Here is a 10,475-nt window from a genome sequence, read left to right as displayed (position 1 = left end):
TTTTATTGGTGTTCTCATTTCTGGTTCTTGCTTTCTGTTTTTGTTCAGTTTTCTTATATGTTTTACACCCCTCTGGTTTCTGAGTTCACCATAGTCACACATATGATGTACGGTATTTGCCACAGAAATTAACCAAGAGAACACCTTATAGACAGTGATAAATGCTGGCTATAGGATCCAGCATTAGTTTCAAGATGGCTGGAATCATGGGTAAAACATGATGAAACTTTCAAGTGCACTGTGTAAAACACATTCTGCATTTAAAGGGCACAACACCAGCATAAATTCATGACTAACTAGGCCACTATAAGTTTTAAAAATCACTTTTAATACCTTGAATACATAAGATTAATTGTGATTAGAATATTTTTTTTCATATTTGTTGTGGTAGTTTATACATCACACATTCAGTTTTAAATAGTTAAATTATAGGAAAATGTTAATGGCGTGCGAAATTCTAACAGCTCTAAACTTATTAATGCATTGGATTATTTAAATAGACAGATCTACAAAATAACTGTAGCAGTTAAGCATTTTGTGCTGTTAATCCATTCTCATTCTCAATTTCAAGTCACAATCAGAATGAGTAGTTCTGGCATTTACAAAAGTTTTGGAACAGTCTGGAACTTCAGGGCCCTAGATACAAAATAGCAACCACTTGTTTCACGCTTCTATTCTGGATGTGTGCATACAGAAAACTTACCAAACTATGCGTGCAATGAATTGAATTCCCTGTCGCGTCTTCTTGCACTTGAATATTTAAATTGGCAAGGCTTAAACTTTCGTGACAATGCAGAACTGGCCAGTCAACTGTCCCAAGCGTCGTTCTCATAACATTGCACTGTTAGAATTCAATTGTCGCATTGTTCCATTTTCTAACAATTGCATTGTTTGAAAAATGTTACAGCCATACAACACATACTGATGCTTTGATCAGATCAAAACCAAGATTGGATTTTGTGATCTAATCCAATTTCCGAATTATAATTTTTTTCTCTTTTGAACAGCCAATTTTCAAGATTCGATCGAATCCGATAGCTGAAATCTGATCAGATTAGGCTTTTGAACAACTGTGCCCTGGGTAAGACAACATCATAAACACAGCAGCTTTCCGATATGTGAAATCTTTAGACATACAGTAGGTGGATGATATTTATTCTCATAAAGTGCACTATGAGTGATTCAAAAGATGAATAAAAAGAAAATCTTGTGTTCTGGTCATCAGGTTCAACCACAAGTTTAAAGTTAAGTCTTAGCCCAAAATAAAAAGTTCCTTGATGTAATATTTAGTGTATGTTAATTGAATAGGAATGGAAATGGGGAGCAGAATATATTGATGTGCTGGGAATATATCTGAAAATCATTTGAAAGTGATGACACAGACCTCAGCGGGTCTGAGTTTCAATAGTAATAGTGCAGAAATTTACCCTATTAAAAAAACACTCTGGGGACAGTTAACACTGACTTCACATCAACAGGAAACTGTTTCTTATTTTCAGTACATTTACAAGAACTTTTTGCATATGCCCGTACAGCATCGTGGGAAACAATAGCGCTTGGTTTTATTTGATTTCCTATGGGAGATACATGAAGATTAATGATTTTATTTCCCAAGCTCATATACCTCAGTCAGTCTCTGTTTTTTTCTTATGTTAATTTGATTTCCTCAGCTCCTCTGGGTAGACAATGTCATTTAAAATATGCACCCTCGACATTCGAGCACAGCATTTGTTCCATTCAATCGGAAGACTTCTGTGTTCCCTGCTTGATATTACTCATCTAGATAACCAGGCAATCTAGCAGTTATTTATACCCCCAAAATTCAAGTTTTAATGTACTCTGCGGTGCCGCTAAATTGTTAGAGCAGACAATTTGTGAAGTAGAAGAATAAAAGCTGACTTTTGCTACAGGAAGTGAAGTAATTGAGTTTTTTGACGACAAAACTCGTATCACCAGAAACAACAACAGACCCTCGTATCTCCCAATAAAAGGACCATCTCTGACTGTGGCTGTGACTGAAAGCTTAGTGACTTGTTGCCTCGCTGCCCTGTCAGGCAATGACTTCGAAGGCATGCGTTTGACACAAAGGTACTTCATGGTTTCGGACAGAGTTCTGAGGCAGTATAACGGTTTAAGGATCTACAACAAAATAGAGCAAGTGAATATTTATATAAAAGTCATTATAGTTCTCGCTAGAAATAGCACCAAATGTGGAAAAAGTTAGTCAAATATGTGCATTTACACACAAACTGACCACCAGCCGCAACTTTCAGGCACCATATTTGATTTTTAGCACATTTGATTGTGGGATATCAAAGGTAGCGAAGGATACGTCTATGCTGCCTTTACAAAATCTATCCGATTAAGGGACTCTGGAGACAGAAAGTGAAGCTAACATTGGATTTGGACGTGCCTTGATGCCTTCCTACCTTGTAAAGAATCCTCTGAAGGCAGAATTTTTGAAGGTTTCTAACACAGCCGGAAGAAAAAGTGGGGATATAAAGGGGATTATGATTATGTGATTTTTAATGCTTCACAAGAAGTTTGTCTACATTGTCATTTGCTATTTTGTTTAATGTCTATAAATTCCATTGTGAATATCAACTGCTATGGATAATATGATTATTAACAGAAACTATGGACATACAGTACAGAAAAGTTATGCATATTTTAAAAAAGACATTACAACAAGCATTTAAGTCTTTGGAGAGAATATTCCTATCTTTATTTATATTTAGTAAACTAAATTAAACATTAACCTTTCATATAACTTTCATTTTATTGCTAATTTAGCTTTTGTTTATGGTGATATTGAGTTGAAAAATGGCAATTTATGATATTATATTGACCTGAATTAAGTAGCATTTAGCGTGTCTCTAAAGAAAGCTGATTAAGTATTGTGTATAGTCTATATAAAAAAATAATAGTCATGCTTTTTTCATGAATGTTTTTTTTTTTTTTGGGGGGGGGGGGGGGGTACATATTTTTGATTAATATTAAATCAAAATGTAAGGGTTTCACTTTATTTTGATGGTCTCTTTAACACATTCTGTTGATTATAAGTAATGTTGCACCTACATGTCTACTAAGTCTCATTAGAGTGTTAGACTGTTGGGTTAGGGTTAGAATAAATTGACATGAACTTGCAAGTTATTGATAGTTAGTAGATTGTCTGTTGGAGGACTATCACAATAAAGACTTACCAGATTTAGCAGATAGTCTACTAATACTCTAATGAGAGTCAGTTGGCATGTACAGTAGTTGCAAAATTACCTATAGTGAACACAATGTTCAAAAGGGACCATCAAAATTAAAAATAAAATGTCAGTGTACATATTATTCGCTCAATTCAATTCTTCCTATTTGAATGTCTGTAGATTACAGAAATAGTGTTTTAAGCACCATAAGCTTTTTCTCCTCAAAATAGACTTGCACGCCAAAATGAGGGAACAACATTCAGTCCGTAACCAAATCCTAATTTGTCCCCAATCCAGTTAGGTCACAATGTCTCTTTCGGTGGCCCTCCACTCACTCATGTTAAAGTCAGTCTTGAGGCGAAAAGGCATCAAACCAGCAACTTTACAAGAACCTTTAAAAAGGAGGAACTTGCGAATCAGAGCAGACATGAAAGTGAACAAGTATGATGTTGGCTTAAAAGCCAAGTGTTCAAAAACACTAGTAGGTCATGACTGAAACACTTCTATTCTCCATCATTTATTTATCAGTCTTCCCCTCAGCCTGTCCATCTCCTCTTTAATCTTTGCACCTCAACTTACCTCTCTATCTGCTCTCTTGCCTTCACACAGCCTGTGTGGCCGGCTAAAAAACTGGTCTAAAAGCATGACGCTGTTGCCTCTGGTTGTGGGGCGCTGTGTTATTATCCCCTCCTCACTGTGGCATCACATCCATGCAGAGCCATCGTCTCGCCTCCATCAGTGCCTAGAGTTGGCTTGGCCAGGGTCAAGCTCTAATGTGGCAGGCCGAGATAATAGCACAGCTGTGCATTCATAACCAACCCACACAAACAAGCACACACACTTCCTTGCTGGACATGATAGCTGTGTCCGCTCCCACCCCCCGTGGCGGTGCCAGATAACAGCAGATGCCACCCCTGTAGAAGGACTGTTGCCCTTATTGTGTTAGGTTAGTGAGAAGGGGAAGCCAGTATAATGAGGGGCAGGCCAGTCTTGGCTTCCTCTGTGTAGCGAAATGCCCTCTGGGCTGATGGGGGCTGACTGGAAAGCTGTTCCGTGCCATAAATGAATATTAATATGAATATAGAGATGGAAAGTGTAAAAGGATTTCTCAGAAAATACACACTTTTGGAGCATTTAAGGACATAGTGTGATCAATTGTTGCTGTAGATGAGCATGTTTTGCACGCTGCCTACTGTATTTAATGGGTTTAAGGAATAGTGTACTCTGAAATAAAAATGTTCTCGTGATTGGTGATGCACCGAAGTGAACTTTTTAATGAAACGCCCAAAACCGTAATTAAAGTTTTAATTTAGCCAAAAACTGAAACTGAAAATCAAGTTTACAATGATTAATTGATCAACCTTTTTTGATAATCAACACTCAAATAAAACCTGAGTTGTATATAAGCATTTAAACTGCACTTAAAGGAATAGTTCACTTAAACATTTCTGTCATCGTTTACTCACTCTCAAGTTGTTTCAAACCTGTTTGGATTTCTTTCTTCTGCTGAACACAAAGGAAGACATTTCGAAGAATGTTGGTAACCAAACAGTTGATGGACCCCATTGACTTCCATAGTAGGAAAAAAAATACTATGGAAGTCAATAGGGTCCATCAAATTTTTAGTTACCGACATTCTTCAAAATATTTTTTGTGTTCAGCAGAAGAAAGAAATTCATACAGGCTTGAAACAACTTGAGTGTGAGAACATGATAACATACTTTTTCGGTTTTAAGTGAACCATTCCTTTAAGGCAGTTTTTATTTTTCAGCTTTTGATATGATTATGTTTCTACTCGAAGTCAAAGTCATTTATTGAACGTGTACAAGTTACCAAGTACAATGAAAAACTTACTTGAGTGCTACTCCACTAGACTATAGACAGACAACAACAACAACAAAACTCACTGCAATGTTAACAAAAAACATATACATACTGTATATATGGACATTACAAAATGATTGGCAATAAGACAATAACATGACAAAAGTGACATTTTTTACATTATGAAGTGTCCAGTATTCTTATAGCACTGACATACGTTTTAAACATTATTGTGTGTTGAACAGTCGTATGGCATCGGGGTAAAAACTATTCCTGAATCTTCAAACTCCAATTCATTGTCCAATTCAAAACTTTATTCTGATAGTCTACTTCAGACATTCTACTAACTATAAGTAGCTTCGCTACTTTAAAAGTCAATGTCAACTCACTCTAATTACAGTATTAGTAGACTGACTGCTCAATATCTGCTCTTTATTGTGATGCTCCACCAACAGACATTATACTGACTATAAGTCTACTAAGCCGAACCCTAACTATCTACTAAATCATGAAAATATGAAACTCATTTTAAGTTACATATCACAAACTATAAAGAAATATTAACAATATGTTAATTGCAAACTAATTTGTTTTGGCAGAATATGAAGCTGATTTTAATGTCAGTAATTTATAGAAAAAAAACGTTTTCAAATGACCTGATTTAAAAATTTCACGATGTGTTTTGAAACTAAATTATGTAGTTACAACATCTGGCTAACCGCGTTATTTGTTTTACCTCATAAGTCACTTTTTGTCCTCGCATATGTGAGATATAAACTTGCTGTTTCGAATTATAAAGTCTGAATCGTTTGATATAAACTTGCAATTGCAAGAAATAAAGTGTGAATTGTCAGGTAAAATGACACAATTACGGTTGTTTTTATTACATTTCTTCCCTTTGTGTGTATTCAGGCTCCCATAGCGCTAAGCTTACTAGGCAAATATTATATTCTCTTTTTTTCTCTGAAGAAAAAAAAAAGATAAAAATAAGCTCGAAAAAATATTTAAGAAGTCCATCACTGGTGTGCTATAAAATTTGTATGAAGTGTGTTAGCTTTGTGTGACAAACAGCTTTGAAATCTCACTTGTGCTTCTGTTGTGTGCATGTTTTGACTTTTTGTGTTTATAATAACAAAAGTTTCGGCATGAACTAATCCTTAAACAGGTTTTTTAAGTTCTGTATGATTTATTCTCTAACATATTTGGGTTTGTGGTTGTTTGAATTGCTGGGCGAGGCTATATGCCATATCTCCTCCACAATACTGCAGGTTATTTGAGTTGCAGTCTAAGACTTCACAAACCAACGACGAAAGAAGATTTCCATCCAGATTCTCCTGCTTGCTTCTCATTCCCATCTCCAAAATCTCTAAATCAATTCCCAAAAGTCTGCCCTCTGCCCAGGGCCATGATGGACCTTCTGAGTCCATCAGTGCGGTACGCAGCAGCCATGTTACTTCACACTTAACCTTCTTGTGAAATTGCCCAGACAACTTTTGCCCCAATTTTTGAGGAAGCACAAAGCAGCATAGCATTCACTCTGCAAATATCAGCGCCTGAGGGACTGTTTGTTTGCCACTGTAATGCATTTCTCTATAAATCCATCACTCATACCATGACGTAAATGTTTGGAGAGACCAAACTGAGCCTCTGCACTTGGCAAACCCTCAGCGTTGAGACTTTTAATTAGATCAATTGAATGTAGCATTGAATGGCGTATGAAAAACGCGGATGGAGTATATCAGCTGTGCTGTTGTCAGTAGGTCTGTGTTTGTGAATAGACTGGACCCGAGCATCATGTGATGTGAGCTGGTCAGGGGTGATCCGTCGTGGATCTCTGATGGGTGGAACTTTTGATCTTGTCTGATTGATAGAATAGAGCTTGTATTCCCATTGGTAATTAGTGGCACTGATCAAAGATCTGAGTCCTCTCTTTTTTTCTCACTGCATGTAGTCCTTCCCTGAGATAATAGTCATTGCTAATTCAGTAGCATCGGAGCGATTTAGCCTTACTGAATGCATGATTACAGATCTGCGGGAGCGATTGGGCTCTGTAACTTGCCATTAAAAAAATTGATATGCCTGTGTTGTAGTGTAAGAAAGTACACTGTAAAAAAAAGAAGAGAGAAACAGAAACAGTGCTGGTATTTTTATATGCCGAAATGCATTTCAAATTACAGGTTAAACACCTGTGAAATATCAATAAGGCAGAAATATGCACTGACACATGATGACGATTTACATAAATGAGACAAGACTAATACCATTAAAAATATCACAAACTTCATCAAATCTTTAGTAGTTACTGATGTTTGCGCTGCGCACTAAAAATTATGTCACTTCCTTTTAAGTTGTTTATATGTAAATGTAATTAACAAAAATTCCTGTAATAAAAAATATTACAGTAATAAAGTAATAATAGTAATAAACAGTAATACAAAATAAATGAAAAAAAAACAGAAATCATTAATAGAAACAGTTGGAAAAAAAAATATATATATATATATATATATATATATATATATATTAATGTTACATACTAGCAAACACTGCAACAATATTATTGAAAGTATAATTTCATAGTAAGCTATAAGCATACCATGCATGCATGTGGTTGAGGAGACTAATACCATTAAAAATATCACAAACTTCATCAAATCTTTAGTAGTTACTGATGTTTGCGCTGCGCACTAAAAATTATGTCACTTCCTTTTAAGTTGTTTATATGTAAATGTAATTAACAAAAAATTCCTGTAATAAAAAATATTACAGTAATAAAGTAATAATAGTAATAAACAGTAATACAAAATAAATGAAAAAAAAACAGAAATCATTAATAGAAACAGTTGGAAATATATATATATATATATATATATATATATATATATATATATATATATATATATATATATATATATATATATATATATATATATATATTAATGTTACATACTAGCAAACACTGCAACAATATTATTTAAAGTATAATTTCATAGTAAGCTATAAGCATACCATGCATGCATGTGGTTGAGGAGACATAAATTTTAACAAATCCATATTACCATTCATAACATCTAATGCAAACATAGCCATTAAAGACATAATTGGTACAGCAAACAAATGTCTCTGAAACTAGTTTATATTTGATAATTAATAAATGGATTATGAGCATGCGCATTAAAAAAGCAAATGCATGACTTATAAGTAATTATACAAAATAATATAAATGTAGCCTAACTACCTGTTCTTTTAATGCAGTGTAGGTCTTTATAAATATATTTCTAGAAATAGTAATACTTATAAATAAGTATAAATGGGGCAATAATTCATTATAAGCATGGGCTTCGTATAAAGTTTTGCCATGTTAACAAATGCAATCTTATTGCAGTGTTACTGACATTTAAATTAGAGAAAGGAAAGAAAGACATGGATTTTTTATTAATAAATTGACCGTTTTTGTGTTCATTTAAGTAAAAAGTGGGGACAGCATGACATACATCCTCTCAAACATGCATAATATGTAATCAGGGAACCCTTTTTGATAGTAACTTTGCAAATTGCAACTACATGTCAACTAGAAGTCATTAGAGTATTAGTAAATTGTCTGGTTAATATCTGATAAAGCTTTATTTTATTGCTCCCCAAAAGGCATTCCACTAACTATAAGTAGTTTAGCAAATACATGTGAACTTATTCTAACCTGAACCCTAACAGTACAATAATACTCTGCAACTACATGTCAACTAACTTTAAAAGTTAGATAGTAGAATGTCTAAAGTGGACCATTGAAATAAAGTGTAACCCAAAATCATGTAATTTACATTTTAAAAAAATCTAAATAGTGTTTCAATGTGTTCAAATGTGCTAGACAACAGGAATTACTCTTTATCCATTTTAATTAATAGGATACATTTTAAATGGAATTAGATATAATAAAGAAATGACATGTATGTGAGCCTCTTTATGAATAAATAAGTGTCACTTTCTGCCATTTACAGCCTTAGAACAAGGCTGATGAAACGGCTTTTCATTGATAAATGATAAGAATTGATCTCTACATCTTTAAAGAATTTTTAAAGGCACACTGCACTATGAACCAACATAAAAGGAATGACCAAAAATGCCCTCAGTTACTTCAAAAACAATTTAATTGACTTTGCCAGCTTTCAAACTGTTAACTTTGAACCTGTGTTAGATATCGTTCAATGTATTGTTCTACTGATCTCATTCTTCAGTGACTCTGAAATGTCCAACCCATTAACAGCACACACACACACACACACACACACATAGATGATCAAAAGATGAGTAAAGCATTGATTGCGGCATCAGAATATAGCCTATAAATATCAGTGAGTGTCACTTTTCACTTTGAGCTGTTGCCAGAGCAAACAGAACATTAAAGAAAGTTTATGATGAACCATTATATCACTCTAGTCTAGATCAAGAGAGGTGAGATATTTAAAACCGAGATGCTGTTGATCTTTCACCCAGTATTAATTATTTTAAAGATGAATGCCATTGCAGGGATGTAAATGACGGCAGTGTCTAGGCCACTGATCCTCCAGCCGTCACACTCTAGGGTAATTTATTATTATTATACACACAGACACAATGAGCAAGCTTCCATTAGTATGGGCCTAGATTTACATTTGTGCAATTCATTTTCAGTACTGCAGCATTTATCAAATTTGTTGTTATTTCTCCAAAAGTAAATCAAATTAATGTAAAAGTACATAAAAAAGTAAATTTAATAAAAACGTCATGTTGATGAAAATATGCATTTTTCATATTTTCATCATGACGTTTTTATTAAATTTACTTTTTTAAATATTGGAAATAGGAATAATTTAACACCTCAAGATATGAACAGTACGCTAATAATGTATTTAAAATAATCCAATCAGTCACAAATATTGAGAATTGACCTGCTTAAGCTAGAACAGTTTTCATGTGTTTTGTATGTTGATACATGTTAAATTAAAATATATATATACAGTATAGAAGTCCTACACTTTCTCTTTTGCACTATAATTAGATGGATTTTGTCAAAGTAAAATTTAATAGAATTGTTATTGTTAGAATTGTATTCACTATATATCTCTGCAGATGGTAATTGGCTGATGGAGAGAATTAAATTATTGGAATATATTTTGTTTCATAATTTCCTATAATTAAGTTTCAGTTCGTCTTAAAAAGCTTGTTGGGGAGTGGGGGATAAGTATGGTCATTTAAAAAAACATAATGTTTTATGGACATGTTAGTTTTTCCCCTTCACTAAAAATGCTTGAATGGCCACTTAGTTTAAAAGAAAAATCCCAAAAGAAAATACTTGAGAGTATTGGCGTCATCTCTCAGAAGATACGTCTCTAATGATGTGACATATTAAAGGCGACCCACCCCCGATGGCGCCACAGCACCGCTCACACACGGTGATTTCATGGTGAAGGTTAGCGA

The sequence above is a fragment of the Phoxinus phoxinus genome (assembly GCF_949152265.1).
Source record: "Phoxinus phoxinus genome assembly, chromosome: 12".
NCBI lineage: Eukaryota > Metazoa > Chordata > Actinopteri > Cypriniformes > Leuciscidae > Phoxinus > Phoxinus phoxinus.
This window is presented reverse-complemented; position numbering follows the sequence as displayed.